The 18,476-nt window shown below is 43.9% G+C and overlaps 1 protein-coding gene across 1 annotated transcript in view; it reads right to left on the reverse strand.

Moving 5' to 3' along the window:
• The window catches only part of LOC127572145 (high mobility group protein HMGI-C-like), a 185,485-nt gene extending 171,160 nt beyond the window's left edge, over positions 1 to 14,325 (reverse strand). Inside the window, exon 1 of the mRNA XM_052019099.1 lies at positions 14,214 to 14,325. The gene's annotated coding sequence lies outside the window, so the exon portion shown is untranslated. The remainder of the gene's footprint in view (positions 1 to 14,213) is intronic.
• Positions 14,326 to 18,476: the final 4,151 nt, after the last annotated feature.

Raw genomic sequence — 18,476 nt, forward strand, 5'->3', positions numbered from 1 at the left:
ACAGCTTGTCCTGGTCAAATCACATAGATGCCATGGCCAAGAAAGCTCACCAGTGCCTCTACTTGCTCAGGAGGCTAAAGAAATTCAGCATGTCCCCTTTGACACTCACCAATTTTTATCGATGCACCATAGAAAGCATCCTATCTGGATGCATCATGGCTTGGCACAGCAACTGCTCTGCCCAGGACCACAAGAAACTGCAGAGAGTTGTGGACACAGCCCAGCACGTCATGGAAACCAGCCTCCCCTACTTGGACTCTGTCTTTACCTCTTGCTGCCTTGGCGAAGCAGCCAGCATAATCAAAGACCCCACCCACCCAGGACATTCTCTCTTCTCTCCTCTTCCATCGGGTGGAAGATATAGGAGCCTGAGGGCACGTACCACCAGGCTTAAGGACAGCTTCTATCCCACTGTGACAAGACTATTGAATGGTTTCTTATACAATGAGATGGACTACGACCTCACGATCTACCTTGTTGTGACATTGCACCTTATTGCACTGCACTTTCTCTGTAGCTGTGACACTTTACTCTGTACTGTTATTGTTTTTACCTGTACTACCTCAATGCACTCTGTACTGACTCAATGTAACTGCACCGTGTAATGAATTGACCTGTACGATCGGTATGCAAGACAAGCTTTTCACTGTACCTCGGTACAAGTGGCAATAATAAACCAAAAGCAATATTCTAAAGTAATATATTTTAAAAGGTTTGCTTTATATCCTTCGAGATCTTTAATTCCTCTCTCTCTGCCTCATTGCCCAGACCAAACCACAATGTGAAAAAGGACGGAGATATATAGCATGCTGCATCACTTGTTAGAGTCAGAGATAGATAAATGAAAAACACGATGATGCTGGAGGAACTCAGCAGGCCAGGCAGCATCCGTGGAGAAAAGCAGGCGGTCAACGTTTCGGGTCAGGACCCTTCTTCAGGACTGAAGATAGGAAAAGGGGAAGCCCAATGTATAGGAGGGAAAAGCAGAGCAGTGATAGGTGGACAAAAGAGGGGAGGCGGGGTGGGCACAGGGTGGTGATAGGTAGATGCAGGTAAGAGATAGTGATAGACAGGTGTGGGGAGGAGGAGAGAGCAGATCCACCGAGGGACGGGTCAAAGGTAAGGAGAAAATGGTAGAAAGAAAGGGTAGGAAAAGGAAGAAAAAAGGCATAGTTGGGGGGGGGGGGGGGGAAGGGGGGTTGAGGGGATTACCTAAAGTGGGAGAATTCAATGTCCATGCCGTTAGGCTGCAAGGTTCCAAGATGGAAAATGAGGTGCTTTTCCTCCAGTTTGTGCTTGGAATTCTCCTGGCAGTGGAGGAGGCCGAGGATTGACATATCCGTGATGGAGTGGGAGGGGGAGGGGGAGGGGGAGTTGAAGTGACCGGCAACCGGGGAGATGCAGATCGCGGTTACGGACAGAGCGCAGGCGTTCTGCGAAACGGTCACCTAGTCTGTGTTTGGTGTCACCAACGTAGAGGAGGTACCTCCTCTACAAGAACCAGTACCTCCAAGTACAAGTACCTCCTCTACATTGGCGAGACCAAACGCAGACTTGGTGACCATTTCGCAGCACACCTGCGCTCCGTCCGTGACCGCGATCTGCGTCTCCCCGTCGCATCGAGACTTTGACCATTAACCACCAACAGAGGTGGAACGGGCAGTGTGTGGATGCTTGATACATGCCTGCCAAATCAACTGGTGTACACCCAGCTCTCCAATGGGGAATGGAAATACAAAGGCCAAAAGAAAAGGCTTTAAAGGCATGTCAGATCAAAGATCAAGACATGGGATGTCAACATCACACAGCCCTGAACAAGGAGGTCTGACAAAGACTTGTCAAAGGAGGAACAACCACCTGTGAGGAAGTCTGCCTCGCACATAGACACCTGCCTCATAACAATCTGATCTAACCCTGCCTTCCAATACTACCTGCAATAACCACTGACATGTTTATAGGTCCAAAAACCATTAAAAAAAAAAGCCTGTAAGAAGAGATGAAACTGTGGCATTGTCACTATATTGTCTACAAAATGCACTGCGGCAACTTGGCACCACAGTAATCTCAAACCCTACCTATCCCCATGAGGGATCATCTCCCCTTGACCGTACTATCATTGAGTCCCCGTCATCAACCTCTTGGGAGTCACCATTGACCAGGACACTCAACTGGACCAGCCACTTAGGTATCGAGGCTACAAGAGCAAGTCAGAGGTGAGAATCCTGCAGGGTGTGACATACCTCCCGACACCCCAAGACCTTTCCACCATTTACAAGGCACAGCTCAGGGGTATAATAGAATACTCTCCACTTGACTGGATGAGTAGAGCTCCAAAAATCACTCAAGTTTATACCAACCAGGAAAAGCAGCCTGATTAATTGTATACCATCCACCATTCTAAACATTCATTCCCTGCTCCATTGGTACACAGTGGCTGTAGTGTACACCATGCACAAAATTCACTGCAGTTACTCACCTCGGTTACTCCGACAACACCTTCCAAACCTGTGCCATCTACCAGCAAGAAGGACAAGAGCAGCAGGCACATGGGAACACCACCACCTTCAGTTTCTCCTCCAGCCAGATTTGGAAACGTGGCACCATTGTTGGCCCAAATCCTGGAACTCCCAAGCCAAGAGCATTGTGGAAGCAGCTTCACCGCAGAAACTGGAGTCATTCAGGTAAGCAGCTCACCTGTCTCACTGGCAACACCTGGATCCCAGAAACCAATGGATAAACCTGAACCGAGCCCATTAAGCAACAGCCGAATCCTCCCTCCCCCCAACCTTGCTACGCGTCAAACATCAGCCTTAAGTCAAACACCGCCCAATGGAAAAAACTGCCCTCCTTTTAGATGATTAATTTAGCAGCTTCTCATTATTTTTCAATTGCTCTGTTCACCTGGATACACATCGCTACGGAAACCGCTTGGCCTGTGGCCCAGTATTAATTGAAATGAAAAGGGAAAAGAAAATCATTTAGTGGCATAGTTGGTTACGATATGCTTCTATCTCTGAGATCCCAGGGTCCAACCCACTCCAGAGAGATGTGCTGATAAAGTTCTCGCCCAGCCTTCAAAGGAGATGAATTAAGTTTGGTTCTACAAGCTTGTAGCATTGAACCTCACAAGCTTGTTCTGCCATTCAATGAGATCAGGTTGCAAATGACTCACAACTCCGTACACACTTTTCATCATATCCCTAAATAACTCTGCTTAAAATATTATTAATTAAAGATTTAGAAAGTTAACAATTGATCAAGCATCAACTGGTGCCTGCACAAGGGATTTCCAAATTATTAGCATCCTCTGTGTGCGGAGCAGATTCCTACCTTGGGGCGGCACAGTGGCACAGCAAGTACAGCACAGAAACAGGCCCTTCAGCCCATCCCATCTAGGCTGACTGTTACACCTATCTATGGTAATCCCATTTACCCGAATTAGGTCCATAGCCTCCTATGCCTTGGCGATTCAGGTGCCTCTCTAGATGTTTCTTAAATGTTGTTCGAACCTTTGCATCCTCCACTTCCCTCGACAGCGCATTTTAGATTTCAACCACTCCCCAAGTGAAGAAAACACCCCCTCAGATCCCCTCCAAACCTCCTCCCTCTTACCTTAAACCTATTCCCTCTTGTTTTAGACACCCTCACCGCAAGAAAAATATTATTACTATCTACCCTATCTATCCACCTCATGGCTCCAGCTACTTGGGCTCAATCCTGACTGCCAGTGATGTCTGTGCGGAGTTTGCACGTTCTCCCTATGACCACGTGGGTTGCCCCCGGTTTCCTCCCACATTCCAAAGACGTGTGGTTTGGTCGGTTAACTGGCCGCTGTAACTTGCCCCTAGTTGTGTGGGTTAGGGGTAGGATCTGGTGGGAGTTAGAATGTATATGAACATAGAACAATACAGGCCCTTCGGCCCACAATGTTGTGCTGACATAGCTATTCCCTCCTACCTACAGAATGCCCATATCCTTCTATTTTCCTCTCATTCATTTGCTCATCCAAGCCCCTCTTAAAAGCCCCCAGTGAATTTGCCTCCACTACCCTATCAGGCAACACATTCCAGGCATCCACAACTCTCAGTAAAAAAAAACGTACCCCTCACGTCTGTTCTGAACCTAACCCCCTCACCTTAAATGCATGCCCTTTGGTATTGGATCGCTCAATAATGGGAAAAAGATATTGCTTGTCCACCCTATCTATGCCTCTCATAATTTTACACACTTCCAACAGATCACCCCTCAGCCTCTGCCGCTCCAGAGAAAAGAGCCCAAGTTGTCCAGCCTCTTCTTATAGCACATGCCCTCTAATCCAGGCAGCATCCTGGTAAACCTCCTCTGCATCCTCTCTAAAGCTTCGACATCCTTCCTATAGTGAGGTGACCAGAATTGCACGCAATACTCTAAATGCGGCCTAACCAGAGTTCTCTCCAGATGCATCATAACTTCTTGACTCCTGTACTTAATACCCCGATTAATAAATTCACGCATTCCATAAGCCTTCTTAACCACCCTGTCTACCTGCGTAGCCACTTTCAATGAGTCATAGACTTGCACCCCAAGGTCTCTCTGCTCTTCAACACTGTTAAGGGTCTTGCCCTTGAGAGTGTACAGCCTGATGGGAATGTGTGGAGAACATTACCAGATTCATCCAGGTGGGTGATTGATGCAGACTTAGTAGGCTGGGTTTCCATGAAATGCAACTCTAAGAACTTCACTGCTGAAGGAAAGGTTCCAAAACTTTTTAGATGATGTTCCCAATTCTAGACTTCCTCCAGACCACTAGATCTTCCCCCAAGGTGTGGGTACCAGTGGCATGGAGAGCAGGCATTGCCCATCCTTTCTTGTGAATGCTGCTTATCTGATGCTATGTGCCTGTGATGCTGCTGCAAGTAAGTTTTTCATTGCAACTGTGTAGACATGTACTTGTGCATATGACAATAAACTCGACTTTGACTTTGATTGTGATCCCGACTTGCTCCCAAACCAATTGGCTTGTCCAATTGTTACAGAAGGTGGTTAAGAGTCAACCATATTACTTGGGTCAGAAGTCACGTACATACCAGATTTTCTCCCTGAAGGACAAGCTAACTCGACGGGTTCTAGTAGTTTCACAGTCACCTTTTGGGAGACTAGCTTTTTATTCCAGATTTATTTAATTACTCAAAATTAAGAGCAGCCCACAGTACTCCAGGTGTGGTCTAACCAGGGTGCAAAGTTGCCAAAATTCCACGGTAGCTGACAGCATTTCTTGGAGAGACCGCAAGGCTGATTTTACGTAGCCCTGTCAATTGGTGCTTCATAAGAGCTTGGTGAATCGTCAGAACATTGGGGTACAACACAGAAAATTCGAGCCAGGAAACCTTGTCTAATGTTCACAAGACAAGGATCCCCTGGGGTAATGAAGGCTAGAATTAGCTTGGACAGTTCCTTTCATCACATACTGCTCACCGATTTGAAAATGTGTCCCATCATCCGCTCAGCCTCCCTGGAGAGAAAGTGATCTTTGGGTGGTACAAGTTGAACGTGCCTAAGCAAAGGTTTTCTTGCTTACGGAGGAAATTTAGCCCTCCCTCTCCCATACCCCCACCCCCAGCTCCTCCACCACCCAAATTAAATGTGCAGTCCTCACAAACCAGTGCAATCTAATGTTAGTCAAATGGAGACATTACCTCACAAGTCTAAGTTCTCTCTAAATCCAGGGAATCAAGACTATAGCTGGGAACGGGAAGCAGCCACTTGACTCCAACCTTGTTCTGTCATACAATTAGATTTTGGCTCAAGTCCCATTTTAACACTACATTATATCCAAGATAAAATCTCCCCAGCATAGTTTCTGAAATTATTTCAGTAATCCCTTCTGCTATTAAAAAATGTTAACAATATTTTGATAGATATGCTGGATAGCCAGTGTCCATTCCCCAGGATAGAACTGGAGGGCATAGGTTTAAGGTGAAAGGGTGGAGATTTAAAAAGGGATCTGAGGGATAAGTTTTTCCACACAAAGAGGAGTTGGTGTCTGGGGAGGGGGTGGGGGGGGGGGGGGGCGGGAATTGTCAACGTTCCAGTTCGAAACCCTGCATCAGGACTGAGAGTGGAAGTTTCAGAAAGGAACTGGAGAAACTCTTGCTGGGCTTAGCACAAGCAGGGCTATGGAGAAACAGGCCACTCGACCCGAAACGTCGGCAATTCCTTTCCCCCACCACAGATGCTGCTCGACCCACTGAGTTCCTCCAGCAGATCGTTTGTTGTATCTGGAATGAGCTGCCAGAGGAGGTGGTAGAGGCAGGAACAGTAGCAACTTTTAAGAGGCATCTGGACAGGTACTTGAATGAGCAGGGTGCAGGCAAGTGGGATTGGTGTAGATAGACACGATGGTCAGCAGAGACACAGTGGGATGATGTTGTACAATCCTATGATTGGTTATTTCTCCATTAACATCAGATTTAAAGTTGTTTAACTTTGCTAATCCAATAAGTAAGAGCAGGTCTAGAAAATTTGGTCATCTGGCAGCTGTGATTGTGGCTTATCTTAATTTTGCCTGAACTTCACTTTCCTTCTTATTCCCCACAACCCTTGACTCACCTTCGGACCAATAACCTATTTCTGTCCTGAATATATTCAGCGACAGCAGTACGGCTGGTCTGCCTCACAGCACCGTCTGTGTGGAGTAGGTACGCCCCCCACCCCCGCGACCTCATGGGATTCCTCCAGGTGTTTGGTTTCCTCTCACATCCCAAAGACACGTGGATGGTCTGTTAATTGGCCAGTGTAAATTCTCCTCAGGATGTAGGTAAGTGGGAGAATCCAGGGCAAATTGATGGGAATGGGTGTATAAAATGGGATTTGTAATAATTTATTGTAAATGGGTGCGTGATGGTCACACAGACGCAATGGGCTGAAGGGCCTGTTTCTGGGCTGTATGACTCTATGACTCAACTTCCACAGTTCTCCGGGGTAGAGAACGCCAAGGACACAGAAGAAATCCCTCCTCATCCAAGTCCTACTCTGAAACCTTGCCGAACCCCAGTTCCAGAGTTCCCACAGGGTAAACCTCTTCTCACACAAGAGCAAATTAGTTTATTATTGTCGCATGTACTGAGGTACAGTGAAAAACCTGTTTTGCATGCCATCCATACAGATCGTTGCAACAGTGCATTGAGGTAGTACAAGGGAAAACAATAACAGAATGCAGAATAAAGTGTTACAGAGAAAGTGCAGTACAGGCAGACAATAAGGTGCAAGGACATCTTTGAGTCATAAAAGTTAGATTTAAAATAGTAAAACGATTATAATAGAAATAATGAATAGATCTGTAGTGAGCAGCTTGCAATGAGCTGCCGCGCTCCTGAGCCACTGATCTCCTGTTAATGTTAATTAAAGTTATAGAACATTACATCGCAGTACAGGCCCTTCGGCCCACGATGTTGTGCCGACATTTTATCCTGCACTGATAGCTACCCTAACCTTCCTCTCCCACATAGCCCTCCATTTCTTTATCATTCATGCGTCTACCTAAGAGTCTCTTAAATGTCCCTAATGTATCTGCCCCTACAACCTCTGCCGGCACCCACCACTCTCCGTGTAAAAAAACTTACCCACTGACATCCCCCTTATACCTTCCTCCAATCACCTTAAAATTATGCCCCCTCGTGTTAGCCATTTTCGCCCTGGGAAAAAGTCTCTGACTGTCCACTCGATCTATACTTCTTATTATCTTGTACACTATCAAGTCAAAAGTTACAGAAAGCAAACCACTTGCCACCATTTTGAATGAAGGTTGCTGCTTTAGATGCAGCAGCCATGGTTGATGTAGAGCTGAGGCGTCGGATGAGATGTGTGTCCAACTCTCAGCTCAGGTCTCTACTGTGGGCCTCTTGACTCAAGACACCACCAGCTAGCCATCAGCAGGATCTGTCCACTATCTGTAGCAAGAGGCTGCAGATGCAGGAATTTGGAGCAACAAATGAACTGCTAGAAGAACTCAGTGTGACAAGCAACATCAGTCCTGATGCAGGGTCTTGACCTGAAACGTCGACTGTCCCTTTGCCTCCACAGATGCTGCCTGACCTGCTGAGTTCTGCTCAGAGTTCATTTTTTTTGTACCTTGCCAAAGATGCCCACTGAACAAATTAATTTGGACGGTGACTGGGATAAAATTTGCCTGCTATTTTCTCCCTGCTCAACACATGCTTTGGTAACATTGAGGTCTGCTGTCACAGTAGTGCAGCCAGTAGAGCTGCTGCCTCACAGCTCCCGTGAAGCTGGTTCGATCCTGACCTTTGGTGCTGTCCATGTGGAGTTTGCACGTTCTTCCTGTGACTGTGTGGGTTTCCTCCCACGTCACAAAAAACATGCATGCAACCAGGTTAATTAGCCACTGTAAATGGTCATAGAGTCATACAGCACGAAAATGGACCCTTCGGCCCAACTGCTCCATGCTGATCAAAATCCTCATCTAAGCGAGTCCCATTTGCCCACGTTTGGCCCGTCTCCCTCTAAACCTTTCCTATCCATGTACCTGTCTAAGTGTCTTTTAAATGTTGTTAATGTACCTGCCTCAACCATTCTCTGGCAGCTCATTCCATATACTGACCACCCTCTGGGTGAAAAAGTTGCCCCTCAGGTTCCTATTGAATTTCTCCTCTCTCACCTTAAACCCATATCCTCTAGTTCTTGATTCCCCAACCCTAGGAAAAAGACTGAGTGCATTGACTGTATCTATGCCCCTCATGATTTTATACACCTCTATAAGATCAGCCCTCGCTCTCCTATGCTCCAATGTAAAGAGTCCCAACCTGGTTAACCTCTCTCCATAACTTAGTCCCGGCAACAGCCTTGTAAATCTCCTCTGCACTCTTTCCATCGTGTGTCTACTACTCACTGACTAGTGTGCTTGTGAGTAATAGACATTGGAGGCAGCTGACAGGAGAATAAAATGGAATTAGTGTGAATGGTGTGGGCTTGGTGTGCCGAAGGGTCTGTTTCCATGCTGTATTACTCAATGTTAGAAATTTGAGGACTGCGTTGGGCGAGCAATGGTGGAAGCCCAAGAGCAGTGGGACTGTTCCTTAGTTAAGGCCCAGGACTCTTCTCCAATAAGGACTCAATGTCCTCAGGATAGGAAATAAGAGATAGAATTTTCAATGGGCAGGGAAGGAGATCGCTCAAGATCACCACATCATGTATTTTTCTCCACCAATGCAAGATCGTAGCACCATGGAAAGGTACTGCATGGACACAGGCCATTCGGCCCAACTTGTCCACACCAACCAGTGGGCGTCCTTCTGTAGTAACCCCATCACCCAGCTCTTAGTCCATAGCCCTTTATGCCGGTGACCCAAGCGTTCATCTAGACAATTACATGCTGTCAGTGACCCAGCTTCAACCACTTTATCAGGCAGTGCATTCCAATCTCTGGGTGAGAGAGGTTTATGGTCAGGGGGAAAGTGATTCAGAGGGGATACGAGGGGGACATATGTCCTCTAGTTCTATTTTCCTCTGATATGGGGGAAGTTTCCTGCAGTCCACCCTATCTATACCTTTCATGATTTTATATATCTCAGTAATGTCCCACCACACTTGGAAATACTATGTGCAGTTCTGGTCACCTGAGCATTGACAGGATGTCATTATGTTAGAAAGGGTGCCAAAAAGATTTATGAGGCTGTTACCAGGACTGGAGGGAATGAGTTACAAGGAGAGACTGGATAGGCTGGGACTGGAGCTAAAAGCAGCCCAGGTCAATTATTCACAGGATGAATGAATTTGAGATGTGGTGCTTCAGAGAGACATGGATCAATTCCCACCTGGGGTGTTTAAAAAGAAGAAAGATAGTTGCATTGTGAAGGAAGGATTTAGGGGATTGGAACATCAGCAGGAATAAAGGTGGGTCAAGGCCAACTAATGGCAGGACACGATGGATGAGTTGAAGATCCCATGTCCTTCGTCCCACTAATGTTGAACATTTAATCGCATGAAATTTCCTCTCATTCCTCTTATTGACGGTGACTTGATGTCAGAGAATTCATGGTTTGTGTAACATTTGAGACCTTTAAGCACACCTCCAATTCCTACTCCTTGCCCGCGTTCCATTGTTCTACCACTGGGGACTGTACCTTCAACCTCACCGAGTCTCTCCTCTCCATTAAAACCTGCCTCTCTGTCCAAATGTCTGGTCCCCTGCCCTAATCCCTCTTTGCCAATACTCCTGTGAAGTATTTGCCACATTAACGATGACCTATTTAAAATGGATATCGCTGTATAGCAGCGGCGAAAGGAATGATATATTAGTTTTACTCACATCCACTAACTCAGTAAATTAAGTATTTCTTGATAGCTCTTATACCATAAAGATGAACTCCTGATCTCTCAATCTGCCTTGCCATGACCGCTTGCACCTTGTCTACCTCCACTGCACTTTCTCTGTAGCATAGAACAGTACAGCACAGAACAGGCCTTTTGGCCCACAATGTTGTGCCGACATAGCTATTCCCTCTTACCTACGGGATGCCCATATCCCTCTATTTTCCTCTTATTCATGTGCTCATCCAAGCCCCTCTTAAAAGCCCCCAATGAGTTTGCCTCCACCACCCTATCAGGCAACGCATTCCAGGCATCCACCACTCTCTCAGTAAAAAAACGTACCCCTCACGTCTGTTCTGAACCTACCCCAGTAGGTGACAGTATGTCCTGCATTCTGTTTTTTTTTTCCTTTTGTACTACCTTCACGTACTTATGCATGGAATGATCTGTCTGGATGGCATGCAAATGAAACCTTTTCATTGTACCTCAGTACGTGTAGCAATAATAAACCAGTTACCAATTACATTGTAAAGGTTGCAGAAAACACGATACGTGATTGATTTTGGTTGGGGTGGGGGTGAATGTGGTGATCTCTCACTCAGATACAAGATTCTCCAATCTTCTATCCCACATTGACTGATTCTGGCCAAAAATAACAAGTGAAAATAACCAGGAATTCTAGTGCCACCTGCCCTGATGTACAGTATCCTAGTCACAGACATTCCAACCCCTTCCAATATCGCCAACAATGCAATGATTCCTTATCATCATGGAAAAGAGCACAGAGGATATTTTAACCATTAAGTCTTCTCAGGAAGCCATTTAAACTTCCAGAAACACAGGCAAAAAACACGTTTCTTGACACCAACAATTGAAGCTCACTCTCCGCCATTCAATGAGGTCAATTCTGAATGACTCTGCCCTCTGCTGGAGCTCTGTAGAAAATGCACTCAGAGCCTCAAGTTTAAGGTTTACATTACTCTTTTAAACAGATTCCTTGATTTCTGTACATGATCAAATACGAAAAAAAAACAATGAGAAAATTGGACCTGGCAGCAGGAATGTGAAATATTCATTTCAAAAGCATTATGTTCCTTATATAAATTAGTTCAAATGCAGCCGTGCCCTGCTCTCTTTACTGGAGATTTTTATTTTGTAAAAAGGAAATCTCAATACAACATGTTCTGTACTTGGTGAATACCACAAGATGTACATCGTATTGTACGAGCTGGACCGGTGTAATCAAGACAAAACACCAACACTTAAGTATATGCTCTAAATATACATAAAACACAAAAAATTGTTGTTGCGATCTTCAGTGGAAAACATTAAGTGATTAATTTTAACACAACAATGCATCCAATCACGGCGGAATCTCATAAACGTACAGCTCAGGAGGGAGACCATTCAGCCCATTTGTATAAAGCTTGTCATAAATGGATTTTAGACTAATCCCAGTTTTTGGAGTGTTGTCCCACAGGTTCACACCCAGCTGCTTGTTAAAATAACATGGACAGAATTTCTGCCTCCAACAACCTTTCAGGCAGTGAATTCAGACCCTTATCCCTTCATTGGGCAAGTTTTTCCCTCAAGTCCCATCCACACCCAACTTCCCGACTTGGAAACATTAAGATTTCAGGAAAGTTTGTGAAAATAAATTAAGGAAACCCTTGTACTTTACACACACCATTCTCACAGATGCGTCCTAGTCTGAAGGGAACTAATGCAACTCAGGGGTAGTGTTTAAAACAAAAATAACCCTAAGCTACATGCAGAAAGCTTTCTGTACAAGTGTTTTGGAAGTCTTGACACATATTAATCATCAATTCAAACAACATTGGATGGATATACTTCCTTGGAATGTAGACACTCCTAGCACACACGTTCATGGGGGATCTTAAAAGGCCCAATTACAATCAATTAAATTGGGATGTACTTTTTATTAGCAATATCTCCCATCTCCAGTATTATAGTCTCTGGAATCTCAAGTATGTCATGGGGGGGGGGGGGGGGAAATCACATTAAATCCAAACACTATTTTTGGTCAGGTCGGGAGGTGAGGTGGGGATTTGAAGGGGAAGCCAGTAAAGTGATCATCTACAATCCAAGACGTCAGAAAAACCACAGCAAGAATTTTCTACTGAGAGGTGTCCCTTAGGTTTTTTTTACCCCACACACAAGAAATAGGGTTCTTGGAAATCAACTGAGTCTCCAATAAGAGTGACCCAGAGATGCATTTCCTAACTGCCTACTCAAAGGTTTGTAGTTCGAAAATCAGTTATCATCAAGATTCAGAATGAGTCACAGCACGCAACCTAGCCCAGTGTGCAACTGCTAAGTGGCAAGAACTTATAAACAGGGTTACATAGACATGCCTGAGGTGACACTAACTTTGTATTCTGCAGCATAGTATCAACACCATTCAGACCTCCAAGGCTACTACAAAGCCCAGTGACTTGGTTTGGAAGAGAGAGAGAGGGGGAACTATAAACTGTTCCCCCCATCCCAAATACTGGTAAAATGAATCCTTGGAACAGCTTCCCGAGTTTTAGTTAAGGTGGCCATCTATGCACGTGGCCCTAGACTCTCCTAGAAACATGTTCTGACTCAGTACAGACTGCAGTATGTTTACTAACTGCTCTCCCTCTTCGGAAACAGAACCCTAACCCATCCCAAATCGCGCTGATAGTTTCAATTGAACGATTTCACTCGCACACACTGCATTTTGCTCACGATTTAGCATTCGCGGACTGACAAATACTAAATGTTTTTTTTTTAGTTTTTTTTAAAAAAAACTAATGCAGACCCAGTAAAAACAAACAGCATTCGGGAAAACTTCGCAAATAAATATAAACACGCGAGCGGCTGGTTTGCAAATAAACACAAACTTGTAAATGAAATACAAGGTTTAAAATTCAGCAGTCAGCCCCTGTCTGGTAGAGACGCTTGTCTTGTCGGCTGGTTTTGACTCCGGTCGAAAACCAACAGTGAAAACACACACAATCCTGCGCCACGAGTAATTAAATTGCTAAAATAAAATCCCGTTCATTTCTACGAGAGGGCGAGAGTTCCGTGCAAACAAGACTCATTATGAATCATGCAGGCTTTCACAAAAAAAATGACATTCATTTTGTGCCAAGTTGAAACATTTCCTCATGCTGACTACTTGCCCCTGAAATCGCCTTGTAAACATCAATGATAAACAGCAAGACAGGAATGACCTGTCACGTATCAGAGACAGAGAAGTGGGAAACAACATTTCAAACACCCCCTCCCAAAATAAAGCTTCCCAGAAAGAACCCTCTTTCAAAACTCTTTTAAAAAAGCAGTTAGAAAAAAAAGTATTAAAATTTATGTCCAATAAATCGTGCATTGAAAATGTGTTAATCAAGTATTGAAGTTACAATATAAGTGTATTATTCTAGATTATACGCACAGTGACCAACGCTACCGTTGTATTATATTAATAAAGAATGCCTTAGCAATTACCGAGAGGTGATACAAACGAACAGGTCACACTGAACACTAAATAATCTCATTAGAATGAAACATTTTCATTCAATGGTGCATTTGGAATTAACTCACCCAAACGAAATCACAATACTAAGAAAATAAGTCAAACAACTATAAAACATCTTAAAAATGAAATTGAAATGACCTAAATATGAAGTTGACTAAAATCCTCTTAATTGATTGGCTTGTTTCACTGAATCTGACACACACATACATACAAAATCAGCTTATGATGAGAGCGGGTATAAGCTTCAATTTTAATAGTTGAATCTCCCATTTAAAACACACAAGACTTGGAACTACAACCGATTAAAAGTCATTCCCCTCCCCCCCACCCTCCCTATTTTCTTCCAAAATTAAATTTACCACCACAACTAAGTTAAACAACGCACCGATTTGTCCTTAAGTTTACGGAGTCTGGAAAAAATTCCACTAAACCAGCCAACAAGCAGGGGCGCGCAGCTTCAAGTGAGTGAGTGAGAGAGAGAGAGAGAGGGAGGGGAGGAGGAGGAGGAGGGGGTGGTGTTGGCAGAAGGTGAGGTGGGGGGGGGGAGCGGTGGGGATCTCCGAATAAATGCAGAAAATATGAATCAGTTCCTCACTCGATGATCGCTGTGTTCAATTCACTGTACTGCGGTCATCATAAGAGGGGAGGGGGAGCAGAGACGTTCAAGTCGTTCTATCCGCACTCACACACTCTCTGCCAAATGTATAACATAGTTATGGTATTAAACCATACTCTGAAAAGCAGTTGTACAAGAGGTTCCCCGCCCCCTGCACCGCCCCTGATTGACATATAGTGGGCAAAAATAGAGATCTGGATTCAAATTGGTATTTGGAAGTCACTGACCGAGGCCCTTAAAGGGGAAACACACTTTTGACCTTTTTTTAAAATGGCAATGCCCAAGGAAGATCATTTTTAAAAAAAGTGATTCAAAAATCGCCTGGTTCAAAAGCTGTGCAGGGAGCTTTTTTTTAATTCTTAAACTGGTGTGTGATGGTGCATTTGTCACTAAAGTTATTGTTTGCTCAGAAAACTAAATTTGCCATCCCACTATCTGTCAAGCCCCACCCCATCGAACAGAGAAAATCAAAGGTAGTGTCGCGACACTAGCTGACACAAGTTTTTGGCTGGGGGTTTTGCAGCAGTAACCTTTGCTCTTTGCAAATAATTGAGCTGCCCGCTCCCTTTTGACATTCCCAAAACTTCTCTGAGACAATGCGACTGAACAATACCCACTTCATTCAGACTGGTCTCCCTCTGACCTGAAACATTCACTCTGTTTCTCTTCCCACGGATGCTGCCTGACCTGCTGAGTGTTTCCAGCATTTTCTGCTTTTATTAAAAGCTCCCAGCATAGAGTCATAGAGACGTACAGCATAGAAACTGGCCCTTCGGACCCACCATCTATGCTGACCACCATGCCTATCAATACTATTCCCACTTGCCTCCATTAATTCCATATCCCTCTGTGCCCTGCTCATTCAAGTACCTGTCCAGATGCCTCTTCAATGTTGTTACTGTTCCTTCCATTAACTCCGTCTGCACTTCCCACTGCCCCGGGAGACCAGCCAACATAATTTTAAATTGGTAACTTGGTTTATTATTGTCATGTATACCGAGGTACAGAGAAAAACTTTGTTTTACATGCCATCCATACAGATCACAGATTTGTTTTTAAAATGGGCAAAAGACGTCAGAAGGATTTGGGGAAAATCTTTCGACTGGTGGTTTTCCTGGTATTTATAGGCTGTAAGGTTGGTGGAAACAGAATCAATCAGTATCTTGGCTAGGTAAATTAATTGGTAAATTGGTTTATTATTGTCACATGTACCAAGGTACAGTGAAAAACTTTGTTTTGCATGCCATCCATACCGATCATTTCATTACATCAAGTGCATTGAGGTAGTACAAGGGAAAACAAGAGCAGAATGCAGAATGAAGTGTTACAGTTACAGAGAAAGTGCAGTGCAGGTAGACAATAAGGCCATAACCCAACCCTGGACATCTTCTCTTCTCCCTTATCCTGTTGGGCAGAAGATACAAAAGCCTGAGAGCACGTACCACCAGACTCAAGGACACCTTCTATCCCACTGTTATCAGATTCTTGAGTAGTCCTCCCATACACTAAAGATGAATTCCCGATCTCACAGTCTACCTTGTTGTGGTCCTTGCACCTTATTTGTCTACACTTTCTCTGTAACTGCAACACCATATTCTGCATTCTTTTTACTACCTCGATGTACTTATGTATGGTAATGATCTGTCTGGATGGCACACAGACAAAAGCTTTTCACTGTATCTTGGTACATGTGACATTAATAGTAAAACAACCCAAACAAAAAAAAGCCTCCACCTCCTCCTCTGGCAGATCTTTCCAGATACCAACTATTCCGTGTGTGAAATACTTACCCCTCAGATCCCATCCACAGTTTTTTTAAATTTCCAATTTCTCCTCTTGGATTGCTTACCCATGTTTTCATTTGTTTATCCCACTGGTCAGAGATATTGTGAGGTCAATTCTTTTAGGTGCACCTTGATAGATTGCTTTTGAAAAAATACACTGTCTTCACAATTTAGACATAAAGTCCAGGATTCAGTAAGTGACTTCAAAACAGGCAAATTTCAGAAGAAGCAAGAGAATAAATCTAGCAAGTTAGTAAACTATATTTAGAGGGTAAGAGAGACCATCTTTAAGTGCATGGTATGGTGCAGGAAGGATCAACATATCTAAACTCAGGTGAAGTAAACATGATTATAAATGCATTAATAAGTGGATGAAAAATAAAATACCTAGCAAACTGACTTCCAAAGATCCTGAAAACAAGAACACTGTGGTGAACATACAGAACGATGTCCTTGTAGGAACTGTCCAATTAATTTTCTGCCTTGCAACTTGTCCCCAAGATTTCATGTCTGAATAAAAGTGTGAATGAAGTCCACAAGTCTATAAAGTAAAAACAAAAAAAAACATTCCAGCATTTGATTATAAAAATGCAAAGTTCCCAAAAGATTTAAATGATTCCATTGAAGAAGATTTACCAAAATGGCTCCAGGTTTCAACTGCAAGGTTAGACTGGAGAATCTGGGGTTGTCCTCCATGGAGTCAAGGCTGAGAGGAGATTTTCTAGAGGCATATGAGATTATGATGAGTTTAGGGAGGGGAATAAAGGGAAGCTGTCCCCATTAGCAGCTGGTTCAAGGGTCAGGGCACAGATTTTTTTTTAAATACCAGATGAAAACCCACCTGCGAAGTCAAAAGACCTTCCTGGCATCTTTTGACTTAGCGGGTGGGTTTTCATCTGGTATTTCTAGGCTGTGAAGTTGGTGGAAACAGAATCAATCAGTGCCTTCAACAGGTAAATTAATTGGTAAATTGGTTTATTTATCGTTGCATGTAGCAAGGTACACTGAAAAACTTTGTTTTGCATGCCATCCATACAGATCATTTCATCACATCAGTGCATTGAGGTAGTACACGGGAAAACAATAACAGAATGCAGAATAAAGTGTTACGGTTACAGAGAAAGTGCAGTGCAGGAGCAAGGTCATAACGAGGTAGATTGTGAGGTCAAGAGTCTATCTTATTGTACTTGGGAACCATTCAATAGTCTTATAACAGCGGGATAGAAATTGTCCTTGAGCCTGGTGATATGTGCTTTCAGGCTTTTGTAGCTTCTGCCCAATGGGAGGGGGAGAAGAGGTAATTATCTAATAATTAGAATAATTATCTAGCCACATGAGAGAAAGTTACTTGCAGGGCTATGGAGAAAGAACACTTTTGGGATTGTTCTGTCAGGAGCCAGTATCGGTTGAATAGCCTCCAGCTCTGCTGCAACAAACTTATGGGTCTATAATCTATCAGGTTATATTGCCTCTGATAGGGACCAATACACTAATCTTTTTTTTAATGGGTAATTATAGGATTCGTATCTTTGGTGTCTAAATGTCTGTTCTCACTATTAGAGGCTGATCTTTTAATATTTCTTCAAAAGAAACAAGTGTATGTCCTGTAGAGGAGATTGTGCCATAGTGATCACAGCACGTTCCTCCCCACCATCAGTAGTATCTACAGGAGGTGTTGCCTCAAGAAGGCAACATCCATCATCAAAGATCCCCACCATCCGGGCCATGCCATCTTCTCGCAGCTACCATTGGGCGGAGGTACAGAAGCCTGAAGTCCCACACCACCAGGTTCAGGAACAGCTACTTCCCTACAACCATTCGGTTCTTGAACCAACCAGCACAACCTGAACACTACCTCTGTACAGCAACACTATGACCACTTTGACCACTTTGCACTAAAATGGACTTCGTTATTTTTTGGTCTTATTGTGTTCTTTCTTGTAAAAATTGTGTATAATTTATGTCTAATTTATGCCTTTCTTGTGAATGCTGCTTATGTGATGCTATGTGCCTGTGATGCTGCTGCAAGTAAGTTTTTTACTGCACCTGTGCAGACATGTACTTATGCAATTGACTATTGTCATATACACCAGTACATGATGGCACAGATGCAATCAAACACTGGACTTTGACTTTGACTTACACTCAAAGACTGATTCAGGGGAGTTAGGAGTTTCCAGGCAAGAATAAACAGTTCTCAGGGTTAAAGTTCATTTCACTGTTGAAATGAGGATGGAAATGAGATGGT

The sequence above is a fragment of the Pristis pectinata genome, chromosome 6, assembly GCF_009764475.1.
Source record: "Pristis pectinata isolate sPriPec2 chromosome 6, sPriPec2.1.pri, whole genome shotgun sequence".
Classification (NCBI taxonomy): Eukaryota; Metazoa; Chordata; class Chondrichthyes; order Rhinopristiformes; family Pristidae; genus Pristis; species Pristis pectinata.